The sequence below is a fragment of the Centroberyx affinis genome, unplaced genomic scaffold (genome assembly GCF_046629955.1).
Source record: "Centroberyx affinis isolate AG114_WGS23_722 - 3 ecotype Tasmania unplaced genomic scaffold, CSIRO-AGI_Caff_v1 ptg001029l_1, whole genome shotgun sequence".
Classification (NCBI taxonomy): domain Eukaryota; kingdom Metazoa; phylum Chordata; class Actinopteri; order Beryciformes; family Berycidae; genus Centroberyx; species Centroberyx affinis.
In genome coordinates this window covers 30,430-43,361 of record NW_027279589.1, presented here as the reverse complement: position 1 = coordinate 43,361, position 12,932 = coordinate 30,430, and the positions used below count along the sequence as shown (strand labels likewise).

The following is a 12,932-nucleotide window of genomic DNA, read 5'->3' as shown; positions in this document are numbered from 1 at the left end:
GCAGCAGGTCTCTCCACTCTCGGGACAGCATTTTTCTTTAGGAAAAAGTGCTTTGGGATAGGATTTCGTCTCCTCTTTGGCTGGCTGTAGTCATCCCCGTCAAAATGGTCACTGCAGACCCGATGGTCTGCAAGGCGCAGCGTATGGACAGGAGTGTTGGCATCCATTTGTAGCACAACTAGCCACAACTTCAGCGTGTCACTATCCAACAAAGGCAGTCTGTGAAAGCTGCGCGAAGTGTTGCGCGACATTTTGTTGGCACAATTCGGAAATGCGCAAACACGAACCATTGTTTTGTTTTTGTTTTTTTATTTAGATCTTTTAGATAACGCTAAGCTACGATCTCTGTACTCCAACACAACAAACTCCTCCCGGTGGCACTCCTCTCTCCAACTCTCACTCACGTTTCCACAGGTGACTTCCTGCAACAACTAAGCTCTCGCGGGACTTGGGCGAGACTTGGTTACACACAGACGGGATCAAGCTAAAGGTAAGGAAGTACGTTTCATTTCTGTATAGGGTCCTTTCCATATTGTGTCAGACACTTATAATAACAATCTGAGCCAGTCAGTGGCAAAAACAAGCACTTTTAGTGGACGTACATTGACGGTGCGCATTTGCCCCGTCGGATTACATTGCAGCCTGTTTCGCGGCTGCCGGCTGAAGCGATCTCGCTCAATACTGGACCAATTTCAAAAATTGTTGTCCCCATTAGTTTCTTAGACACCCGCAGTTGGGAAAATAGGGTCCAGGTTGAAAAATACCGAAGTTACCCTTTAAAGTGGGCCGGAACGATCCGGAACGGCGTTCGGGCACCTTCGATTAATAAGTAAATAAATCTGATTGGCAGTTTCATACATAATAATGACAAGCGAGTTCACAGGGCTGCCAACTCTCACGCATTGACCGAGAGACTCACGCAGTTGACATTTTTCACACGCTCTCACGCCACAAGTCTATTTTCTCACGCAGTGAAAAACAAATTCATAACTGATAACGTCGCCACGTGAAAAAAGGAAACTGACAGCAGGACAGACGAGACAGAGCAGCACAGAGCAGCAGAGAGTTATTCAGACCATCTGAATAGCGAGAAATATACACAAATTATTATATTATTATATATATTATATTATTATTATATTGTAATTTATTCCCATGCATGCTGCTCAGAGTAATCTCAGTCAGCAGCTCTTCTGCGTCTCTCCCTCTCCTCTCGCACCGTGCACACGCAGGCAGGAGTGAGAGTGAGTTGCTATGGTTACGGGGACGCTCTGTGTCTGTCGCTCTGAAACTTTCTCATGATTCCCAATAATAGCTTTTTTAGGTTAGTATGCCTATGCAAGATCATGAATGTAAGCACCTCAATGCTGAAATCTAGTAATATATATATATAATATGTTGCTGTTTCTTGACTTACTCCAATAGGTTAGGTGGTGGAGAAATGCAGGAAATTTGTTTTAAATTACTATTTTTTTCTGAACCCTCCCCTCCGAAACAGTGTTCCCCCACCTGCCAAATCCCACTTTAACCCCTGTCAACAGCGGAGTTAGTTACACCATTGGTTGGCCGTGGCACGTGGCACACTCATACACGGTCCAGCCATATACTAGGTTTTGACCTAGTCTTGTTTCATCAGAGGGGGCAAGGTGGTGATCCAAGACTTGCATTTAGGCTCAAATTACTGAGCTCTGTGCATCTTTTATCCCCTGGGAGGACCTTGACTCGTAACAGCCTTTCCATAAACAGTTATTGTGTGTTTCTGTGTAGGAAAACCCCATGCATCTGGTCCAAGTTAAAAAAAAAAAAAAAGACAGTACAGTCTTTGATAGTATTTGAGTAGATTTTTTGCATGATGCTACATTGAGCACTATTATACAAATTATATGTGTTTTATTATATAAGGTTACTAAAGGTCATTTTACTAGGTGAAGTAATGTCAGTCACCATAAACTGAAGAACAATCATGATGCCTTAAATACATAAATCAGCTTATCGCACAGTTGTCCTCGTGTACTTTTTTATTCTTTATCAATGCCTTGTACCTTTGCCCCTGGTCTTGAACAATGGATAGCTATTGTAGGGCAAATGTTTGCTATTAACATTTATCCTAAGGAATAAGGAAAATGGGACAAATGGCCATCCTCTCTACATCACAAAGAGGACACTGTCAACTCTTGATATGAATAAAAATGGTTGTAACAATGTAGAACAATGCATCTATGAAATATGTACTCCACACTGTTCAGTGTTCACTGTGAACTTTTGTACGATACAATTTTCAATAAAAAAAAATAAGTGACAAAGGTTTATATTTTCACTTCTGTGCAAGTATTTTTTATTTTTTTTTATATTAGCCTACTTTTACTTTTTACATTGCTTTTTGCCTTTTTTTTTTTTTTCTTTTTTTTTTTTAAATCAAAAATCAAGCCCAGGTCAACTACTTGGAAGACAGCTATGATTGGCAATGCATGCCCAGATTGGCTAAATGTATAATTACGCAAAGTGTGGGCAATCTGCAAACTGGAACCAATGGTAAAAGTGACTTATGCTGTTTTTACAATGCTAATATTGTTATTGTTATATTGAAACATCACTACTATTCTTTATTTAAAGCATTGCGTGCAAGACAACTGCGACTGTCTAAAATGGTACCAAACATGAGGCATTTTTGTAGTTTTTAGCTTAACTATGTGAGCTAATCATGTTTTCAATCATAAAGATTTTCTTCTGGAAGTATTTTATGATGGTGCGTTTACAGAAACTGTGAATCCTTTTTTCAAGACGAGTTAATAGATCTTTGCTATTCTGATTGGTTCTATTAATGAAACTATGACGAAAAATGAATGAAATGTGTTTTAAGTTACAGTTAGTATATAAAACAGCCTCTACTACTCTATACTGACGTGTGGAAGGTGATGCCAGCCTCTCTGGTTTTTTTGGTCCTGTTAGGTAAACTGGACCCTGTTTAATCTCCAAGGGCAAACTATTGGGTGTTTTTGGGCTGAGGTATGGTTCTCATTCTTTGTTGTGAGAGGTCCTGTGTTCAAATACTAGACAAACTCCTACAGAGGTACTTTGGTTCCTACTGTCAAATGAAGGTCAGAATTTTCAAACAGTTACCTCATGCTGCCATTTGAAGCCGCCAACGTGTAAAGTTTCCCAGTGCAGCTTTAAAATGCCAGTGGATGAGGAAGTGTTCCAAAACAGAGTACAGATCGGAAAGTGACTCTTGAAAGAAAGAAATCTCAGCACCTGACCAAGTAATCACTGAGTCATTTGGATTGATTGGATTGAGATAATGCATCTTTGAAACTGCAGTTGTAAAACATTTCAAACGCTCGCCCACGGTAGTAAACCATGTTTCCCGGTTCCCGTTATCAGCGGGTGACGTTCCAGAACATATAAACAGAAACAAGCTGGACCGAGTTGAACCTGCAGGGACCATCCAAACACTAAAACTCCACTAAAAGACCATGGTGTAAATGTATCTATATTTTATTACTGTTTCCTCGTCTGGTTGTCCAAATCGAAGAACTGCTAAAACTAAAATTGCTGTCATGATCTATTAAGCCAGTGGTTGTCAACCTTTTTCATATCAAGGACCCTAATTTAGTCCACATTATAGCCACAGACCCCCATTTGATGAGATTTTGTCTCTCGGACCCAAATCTGACAATATTGTGATTGTCAGATACGATTTTGTCCAGAATTCCATGACCATCTGTATTGTAGGTAAAGAGATAACAATAAAGCTATGATCAAAATATTAATTAATTCTCTAATTGCTCTTGTTCCCCGGACCCCACGTTGAGAACCACTGTATTTAGTTGTTAGGTTGTTAGAAATGTTGTGAATGCCCAGGAGTAACTTGAGAAATGCCGTACATAATAATTCAAACAAATCCCAAAAGAGATCAAAACAATTCTGTTATTAAGTGGCATGCTCCTTGGTGTCAAAATATATTTATGACTATTTATGACCAATATAAAGCCATAAAGATAGAACTGTTTGGGCCATTTACAAAACACGGTAGCTTCCTTATGACAAATTAATCATTAACGTGGCTCCACCCCAAACCTTATTTATTATTATTTATTATTTCCTGAAGACATTTCTGATAAACTCTTCTGCAGCCTGTTGTAAAATGATAAAGCCCCACCCGGCTTTTTGCTGGGAAATATGAGAATAGCTGACCAAATGACAAAAGTAATGTCTGGTGCATTGAATTTGACATATTGTCCAAACTACAGTATCCATTTTGGGGCTTTAATATATATTTAGACAGGAGCATATGATCTGATCTGTAGCTCACCTGACATTAACACATTAACACATTTCACATCTGCAGTGTCTAGATACGATTTAGCTGAAATACATTACCACATTACAGCATTGCATCACACTTAATCGCCATTTTCTGTGCTTCCTTTTGTATAATTTACATTTTTAGACAGATTTGCCATCTGTCTAAAAAATTTACACAATGTACACTCTACAGTTCCCTGTTTAGACACCCATGAAGAAGATGAGGTCTAGCCCACAAAAAGCCCCTTTGCACACTACTGTATCGTTAACATTAGTGTTGTAGTCGAGACCACCTAAACCGAGACAGAGTCAAGACCAAGTCCAGAGCATATCAAGTCCGAGTCAAGACCAAGACTTTGAGGGGGGCGAGACCGAGTCAAGACCAAGACCCAAGCGGGGTGAGATCGAGTCGAGACCGAGACCAGACCAATGCGAGTCCATTTTCAAGACCGTATAATCAGAGTGATGGCTCAACATTTACACCATTTCTCTGCTAAAATTCAAAAAGAAAGAAAGCATTATTTAGGACATTGCAATTCGATTTCACTGACCTTTGGAAAGGCTCAAGACAGTGGGCAGAATGAAACAGAAGTGTTAAAACATCCTGAGCACAGAGCTTCACTACAACATTAAAAATTATTGTCAGGTTATAGCTGACCCTTGCTTTGTACAATGTATAATTATTTGGTTCCTGAAATGAGAAGAAACACTCTACGATTTTCATAATTTACTGTCATGTATAGGCTATAAATTGTTTTTATGTGATAGTGTTTTGACTTTGACCAATGTGACAACTTGCCCTGCTCTCCCCTACTCAATCTGCCAGAGCCCCGTTGTGCAGATGAAAGTGAAACTTAAAATTCCACAATTTATTCAGCTGTGTTAGTAACTGTATACACAGTAACCTGATAACACGTCTTCTGCTGCACTACAGACTTTAACGCTAACGTTATTACCTTGTGGAATTTAAGTAACGTTAGTGAAATTATAATTTAACCGATACCTGTGTCGCAATGCTTTAATGCACCGCATTGAATTGAATTGAACCGAACGGGCCATGGGCCTGTATAGAATCGGTGCTTGTTTTTAGAACTTGTTTTGCAAAACTCTCTGTGATTTCTGTAGGCAAATATCTCATTCTCTCCTCCTCAGCCACACATGGTGCTCTCTTCCTCTGTATCCTGCGTTCTCTTTCTTGGCGCAGCTCAGAGGGGGGTGAGGGTGGCAGCGGTTAATGGTTAATAAACTTTCAAACTTAAAATAAGCAAAGATATTGGTTGCAATTTGAAGGGGGAAGTTTTACATCCAATCACAGTAAAAATAAATAAATCAGACAATGCACCGGCAGGTAATGAATGATGTTACTGCAACTGTGGTCTCGACTGGTCTTGAAATACAATTCCGAGTCCTCTTTGTCCGAGACCGAGTCAAGACCGAGTAAAAATGCAGTCGATTCCGAGACGAGACCGAGACCACCACAATGTGGTCTTAAGACCGGTCTCGAGACCAAGACCGATCTCGAGTACTACAACACTAATTAACATGCATCCTGGGTGTTCAGATTGTGTTCGGTTGGAGCTAAAACGTATTAAAAGGCAGTTGTGAATGTGCAGCCAGTTCAGTGCGGACATGGAAGGAGGATTTTACACACACACACACACACACCCTAATGGCCCCAATAGAGACAGATAAAAGTCATGGATAGCTTAATGCCCCTTTAATGATGGAAAGGGGGTTAAACATCAGATTTTCTGTTCCAAGAAGAGTGCTTGAGTTCTGGTACCTGCTGTAAACTGAGGCACATCCAATGCATTTACAACAAGTTCCAATCACATAACCTGTGTGATGTGTCACCCCACCATCAATGTCTGTCATAAAGATATTAAACTGCAGCGAGTAGATAAACAGAAGGATATAGCAAGACAAAAAAATGAACTTGTTCCTTCTATAATTTACCATTTAAAGGAAATGGGGTGGAAGAAGTGTGTGTGTGTGTGTGTGTGTCCGTCTTCTTGCTGATTTCACAACTCGGCACAAACTCTGTTTCACCGGTTAAAGTTTAAGCTGTTGCGATTACGTTATCTTGACTTCATTTTGCATGTTTTATTGTCACGTGAATGTGTATATAAAGAGCAGAGCAGCCTCCTTTCATCACTACATCACTGACCTACCTGATACCTGAAGACCAACACCTCATACAGATCTACCTGACAGGTAAGACAGCTGCTCTTTATGTACCTCCAATCTCTCTCTCTGTCTCTCTCTCTTTCTCTCTCTTTCTTAATTGCTGACTGGTTTGTTTCTCTTCCAGACATTCACCCTCTCCTTTTCCATCATCATCATCTTCATCATGAAGTCCGTCCTGCTCCTGTCTGTTCTCCTCTGTGTTGCTGCGTTCGTCCGGTCTGCAGCAGGTACAGTAGCCATGTTTCCATTTTACTGTCTCAGGTGAATTAATGAGGCTGTTGTTGTTCTGTGAAAACAGTCTGACTGTTCAGCATGATGGGTAAATAGAGTCTCTCCTTAGGACCAAATTCAATGTCTCTTATTGTATTTGCACTTACACTGTGACCTGACAGTAACAGGGCAACAATGCATTTTGAGATGATTCATTCAGTAACCCATAGTTTAAAGTGGAATCACCTAGATTCTGTTAGTATTTAGTCTCCATCTTTGGTGCTCTGCGCTCATTGCTGTGGTGTTTCTGCACTGCACGTCCCAGAGATCACCTGTCAATCAAACAGTGTGGGCGGAGCTTTGATTTTCTGTTGATGCAGTTTGAGTTTCTGTAGGTGGCTACAGCTCTGTTCTTTGTCTGTTCAGCCATGGTGGCTATCACTGCTCATGCTAACTACCCAGTTCTTCTTCTATTGATTCCAAACAAACCGGAAATGTAAAACGCATCACTTCCTGTGCAGCAGAGGAAAAGAACTGGATATAGATTGAATCACTATTGTGTTATATCAATCAGTGATAGAGGGTAGAAAATGTATATTTATTTATATGGAAATGTTGCGGATTATTACTTTAAGAAATACCCATATGTAAAAGATTTTGTTGTTTGTTGACTGAGAAACAGTCTGAGTCTTAAAGCAAATAGATGATAAAATGAAATTACCGAACATTGTCAAGGTGCTTGAGCATTTGCACATGTAGAGAATGTGTACAAAGCTGCATGTAACGATCACTATGTGACAAAGTGTGGTTCTTTCCACTGCATTCTCTATGTCAGGAAACCTTTTCAACCTGGGGCCCACACTGCATCATTTTGGCCTCGCCTTGCCTCATTAACATATAGCACACACTCCGACTGTATGTGACTCTTCACTGCTGCCTAAACAGACAGAAGAGATATTGTAGTGTATAGTGTTGGACTACTGTCTGCAAAGCAAATTGCCCCTCGGGGAGATTAAAATGTTTGAATCTGAATCTGAGATGGCTCAAACACAAAGCTGAACCTGTTGTGTTTTCCCTTCAGTTCTTCCAGTGGAGGATGTTGTCATGAAGGAAGAAATCAAAGCACCTTTGGTTCCAGGTTAGTGCCACCTGAAACACCACCATCACTATACTACATGTTTTTTTTTTTGGTAGTTTTCACTACATTTGCAAATTTCAAAAAAATGACAAAATTATGTATTGCTTTTGACAAGATTGTTTTCTCTTTCAATAGACAAAAACAATAAAATTCAAAACTGTTGCTAAAAATACATGAATTTTTGCCAAGATAACATGTTAAGATTATCATGCATTACTTTTCACAAGAACATTATGACTGTTTTATCACTTTTCTTGTGAAATCCACAAAAAGAAAATTTGAAATATTTACCGTTTCAAATTGTAATCAACAACACAATCCATTGGATTTCTCAATAAGACAATTAGTTTTAACTGATTTGGATTTTGTAGCATCCAAACTCTGTTGTATATCCAGTTGTAATGACAGTTTTCAGATCAGTTTTGGGATTGTGATGTAATGTAAAGCTGCCAGAGACAAATGACTACTGTGCCATGTCAGCTCCACATACACCCAGTAACTCAGTAACTGTCCATGTGTTTTAGTGAACGCTGCCGCAGAGGACCTGAAGAAAGTTATTCCCGGTGAGTTCCTTCAATATACTTTCACACACAGAAAAGCCCCAAATAAATAAATAGATAAGTAAACATATTCTGACTTTTTTTGTTTTTTACTTTTTTCTCTCTGTGTTTTGGAGTGTCGGCTATTGCAGAACTCTGATGCTTGATAATGCTACGTTACAAAATTTGGGACACTTATGTGTAATATAAGTGTCTAAAATTTGAAGAAAGAAATATATCCTCTATTAAATGCTACACAGCTTCTAAATACATATAAGTTGTTTTTTAATTATAATCATCATTGTATCGCTCATCGTTGTACAAAAGGCTGAATAAAACGCTTTCCCGCCAAAACTGAAATTTTTGGAGGGAACCAAGCTGGGTATGACTTCAAAGAATATAGATAGATTTTGTTCCAACACTATGGATCACAGTAAACTGGTCACTCTATCAGTCAGTCAGGGTCATTTATTCATTTGCCAGACAGTGAAAATCAAACTGCAAATCCTTGCAGTAACAGTCTGAATGTGTGTTTCAGTTAAATCCGTGGAAGAGCTGAAAGAAGAGACTCATCGTAAGTAATTTCCCGTACTAAAACCTCAAATAGCTACAGACACTGACATGGCAGTGCATCCATTTGAATGGCATTATCAAATCTTAATTCTCTTTTCTTCTCCCCTTCTTTCTCTCTCTCACAGACAATGTGTCCGCACCTGAACATGGTAAAGTGAAAACATCTATTGACACCACTGACCCACCTGGAAAATTATGCTCCCCCACCCCCTTCCTTTACACTTCCTTTCTTTTCTTTTCTCGCTCATGTTTTGTCTCTCGTTGTGTGGGCAGGGCGTTTTGTGTCCTGCCCTCGTGACTGGGAAGGCTACCAGGGAAGCTGCTACCTGCTGGTCAGCTCCTCTTTCACCTGGTCCAATGCTGAGGTAAAATGCTTTGCTGTATTAGTCGATTGATAAAGTTCAATGCTTCACTTCATGAATTAACTCATCAGTTCCAATTCAACTGAGGAGTTGGAATTGGAATTTGAAAAAAGCTTCAGGAAACAGAATTGGAATTGAATTTCTGGAAGTTTAATTTAATTCAGTGAAGTTCCATGTTTTCTTATTTTTTCTTACCGCATATCTAAAGACTATATGTAGTGTTATATACTGTCAATAGTGAATATCATAAAATGTTAAAGGTTCCTTTTAGGTGGTATTTGATGTAGAACATGTAATAATTTACATAATACATAATATATTTATTATGATTGGATGTATTTGATTTGTTGAATTGTCTTTTATCTGATTCATAAGGTTGGATTAATATAGTTTAGCGAGTCACAACAAACTTTCTTAGAAGTGGAATTTCATGGAATTTAATGAAACTCAATTAAAAAAAATCAATAAAAAAATTCATGACAGTTCCCTGTCATTCCAATTCAATTCCAAAGCTGTTTCCTTTGATCTGGGTGCAATTCCAATTCCAACTCCAGGAATTGACCTGGAATTTACCATGCATTCTCAATTCAATTCATGAATGGCCCCAACTTCGGTCGACACAAAACTGGGTTACTGTGCATGTAAACGTAGCCATTGTACAAACTTTAATAGCTCTCATACTAGACACACGTTCACACACATATACAGTCACAACTAGCTTTGGCTTGGGACTAATTCTATGTGTTTTCTATCCCTCTTCCTCCTCGTCCCCTTGATTCCTCCCTCTCTCCAGGCCCACTGTGCCAGACAGCAGGCCAACCTGGTGTCGGCCCACAGTCTCTGGGAATACGACTTCCTGCAGCGGCTGGCCAGGAGCAAGTTTTACCACACCGTTTGGATGGGAGGATTCTACTTCGAGGTGACAGCAACAACCCATTTTAACCATGGGTAGAACTACCTGAGAGCACTTTACTCAAAGGATCAGTATTCTTAAGAAATCCCAAGAGCCTGTTGGCAACATAGTAAGCTCTCTGCATAGCACAGGCAGGTTGACTGGTTTCCTTGAGACTGTCTGAGGTTATAAACTGTTTATCCACAAGGAGGCAGCAAAGCAAAGACTCTGGAGCCAACTAGGGTTAGGGTTAGGTAAGGTTTAGGTTTAGGGTTACATTCCCAATCACTTCCAAAAGAAAAAGTTGAAAAGAAGATGCTATGCGAATCCTTTAATTAGGTCTAGAATGCAAGATGGGGAATATTATTCTCTGGTTTTGCCCATGCAGCACTTAGATGAAGAGAGGCATTTCCAGTATTTTCAGATGTCATCATTTCAGCATCAAAATCTGACGCAGGCACAGACAGACAGTTTTATATTTCAAGTTAATATGTTTAACCATTTACCACACAGGTGTTTTGATCGATTTAAGGTTATGTAATGCTGAGACTTGAACTTACTATTTTGAGGATCATAAGTCAAAGGTAATTCTGTGTAGCGTTGACTTACCTGCATCTCAGAAAACTCAGCGTTGAGATATCTTGCCTAAGTTTCCTACTTGGGCAAAATTTGGATGAAAGAGAGAGAGGGAGAATTGGGTGAGAGAGAGAGAGAGGGAGAAAGCTTGTCAGGGTGTAGCGGGGTTTGGAAATGCACCATATTTGCCTATGTAATGAATCCGCTGTCTCCCATGGGTGTCCACAGGGACGGTGGAGGTGGGAGGACAACACGGTGTACAACTATGAGAACTGGTATTCCTCATCCTCTGGCAGCAGCTACCCATGTATCTACCTCAACAGCGATGGTGAGGAAAATACAATAGAAAAGACATGCATAAGATAATAGATAAGATTACATGCACACACAGGGCTTCCCACTGGAAATATTTTCACAATAAGTTTGTCTACATAAATGTTTTCTCAACAGATTTACACACATTTATTCTAGTGCTTGTGAATGAATTGGCATCCACATTTGTTAATTTCCCCTCATCACACCAGCAAGGAAAAGATGAACTCTGTGCTGGTTTCTCATGATGGTGTTTTCCTCTACAACAGAGTCAAGAGGCTGGTCTATAAGCAGCTGCAACTCTGGCCGCCCGTTCATCTGTGTGAAGAGATTCAGCCAATGCTAGTCAAAGTCCCACAGACCGACAGATAGGCCTGATGCCAGCAACTGAACCAACTGTGTCCAATTTTATATCGATGATTTTTTTTTTTTACAGTGTAATTGCACTGTATTAATGAACATGCGGAGCTGTAATCTAATATGCTACCGGCAGTGTTTCTGTAGAGTTTGCCAACTCTAGTTGTATTTCCTGCAATAGGCCTATATGTGAGCTCCTGTTTAATGTTTGCACAATGTCTCACTGTAATGTGTCAACATGTTTCTGACCCAATTTAACCAAAATAAATGACTGTTTTGTATAAATGTCCAGTTTGGAAGTCTGTTCACAAATGTGTCAAATGTCAGTTTTCAGACTATTTTCGTGGCCTCGTTCAAATGAATGGGAAGTAAAAATCTGAATGCTACAAACTCGTCCAGCTGCATCCAATCTTGCCAACTAGTTCAGATTAGTTCATATTCTGGTTTTCATGGTGGTCAAGTGTCAAATAACCCCCATGTTAAAACTAAGTGGAATATTGCTTTAAATCAACCTATGTATCAAGGTTGAAGTTTGGAGCGTTTTTCTTGCTCGTTTCTCCAAAGATACCCACAGCAGCTTTAATAAATCAATAATACAAAGTCCAACAGGTTGTATTTTTCTCCCGTTACCTTGAGGTCACAACTTAATTATCTTGTTATCTTGAGATACATACGGTGAGGTGTCTCTGTGGTTTAGGTGTGTATATATATCTATATATAAAGAGCAGAGCAGGCTTTGACCTTCCTAATACCTGACATCCATCTCAACCAGGTAAGACCTAATGTAATGCCATTAATGTAATACAAAAATGCAGCTAATAGTGTGAAATTTAGCAATAGTGCTTATTGTGTTATGAACATCCCATTAATGTAATCGTAGATACCTTCGTCGTTGTAATAACTTTTTTCCTGTCAGCATGATAAGGATTAATGAAGTTATTATTATTTTTATATTATTATAACTAAAGTTGGGGAACAAGCCCACGCCTCAAGCACGCATTCAATTTCCTGCTCCACCCTATTTATACGCCTAACCATGACCGTTTCTCTCTCTCTCGTACGTCTCAGTTCTCTCATCCCTCCCCCCCAACCCCTTGCTCTTCTCTCTCAGTACAGGAACCACAGGGGGATATGATGGAGCCAAGAAGACTCCCCCATCAGCGAGACAGTGCCCCCACCCTGAGTCTCAATTCCCTGGTTCCTCAAGCTATCCATCGACCCCAACTCATCTGACCCCCTCGATTCATCCCTTCATCTCGACCCCTGATTCATCCCTCCACCCTTACTTCATCCCTCCATTCTCAACCCCTCTTTCCCTCAATAAACCATCTAAATACATCTCATAGTGGCGTGGTCTTTGTTAGTGAATTGGGTTTTATTACATTGATGGTATAAGGTTGAAATGTTCAGCGTTGAAATATGTAATATATGTTCAGTGACCACCACCAAGTCAGACTGCAGAATTCTGTTTATTTCTGAGA

General features: G+C 39.7%; 1 long non-coding RNA gene across 1 annotated transcript; it reads left to right on the top strand.

The window, feature by feature from the left end:
• The first annotated feature begins 10,104 nt into the window (after positions 1–10,104).
• On the top strand, positions 10,105–11,400 carry LOC139647003 (uncharacterized). The gene is made up of 3 exons (XR_011695503.1): positions 10,105–10,233; positions 11,011–11,110; positions 11,364–11,400. It is a non-coding gene; the product is annotated as an uncharacterized lncRNA (long non-coding RNA).
• The last annotated feature ends 1,532 nt before the right edge of the window (positions 11,401–12,932 follow it).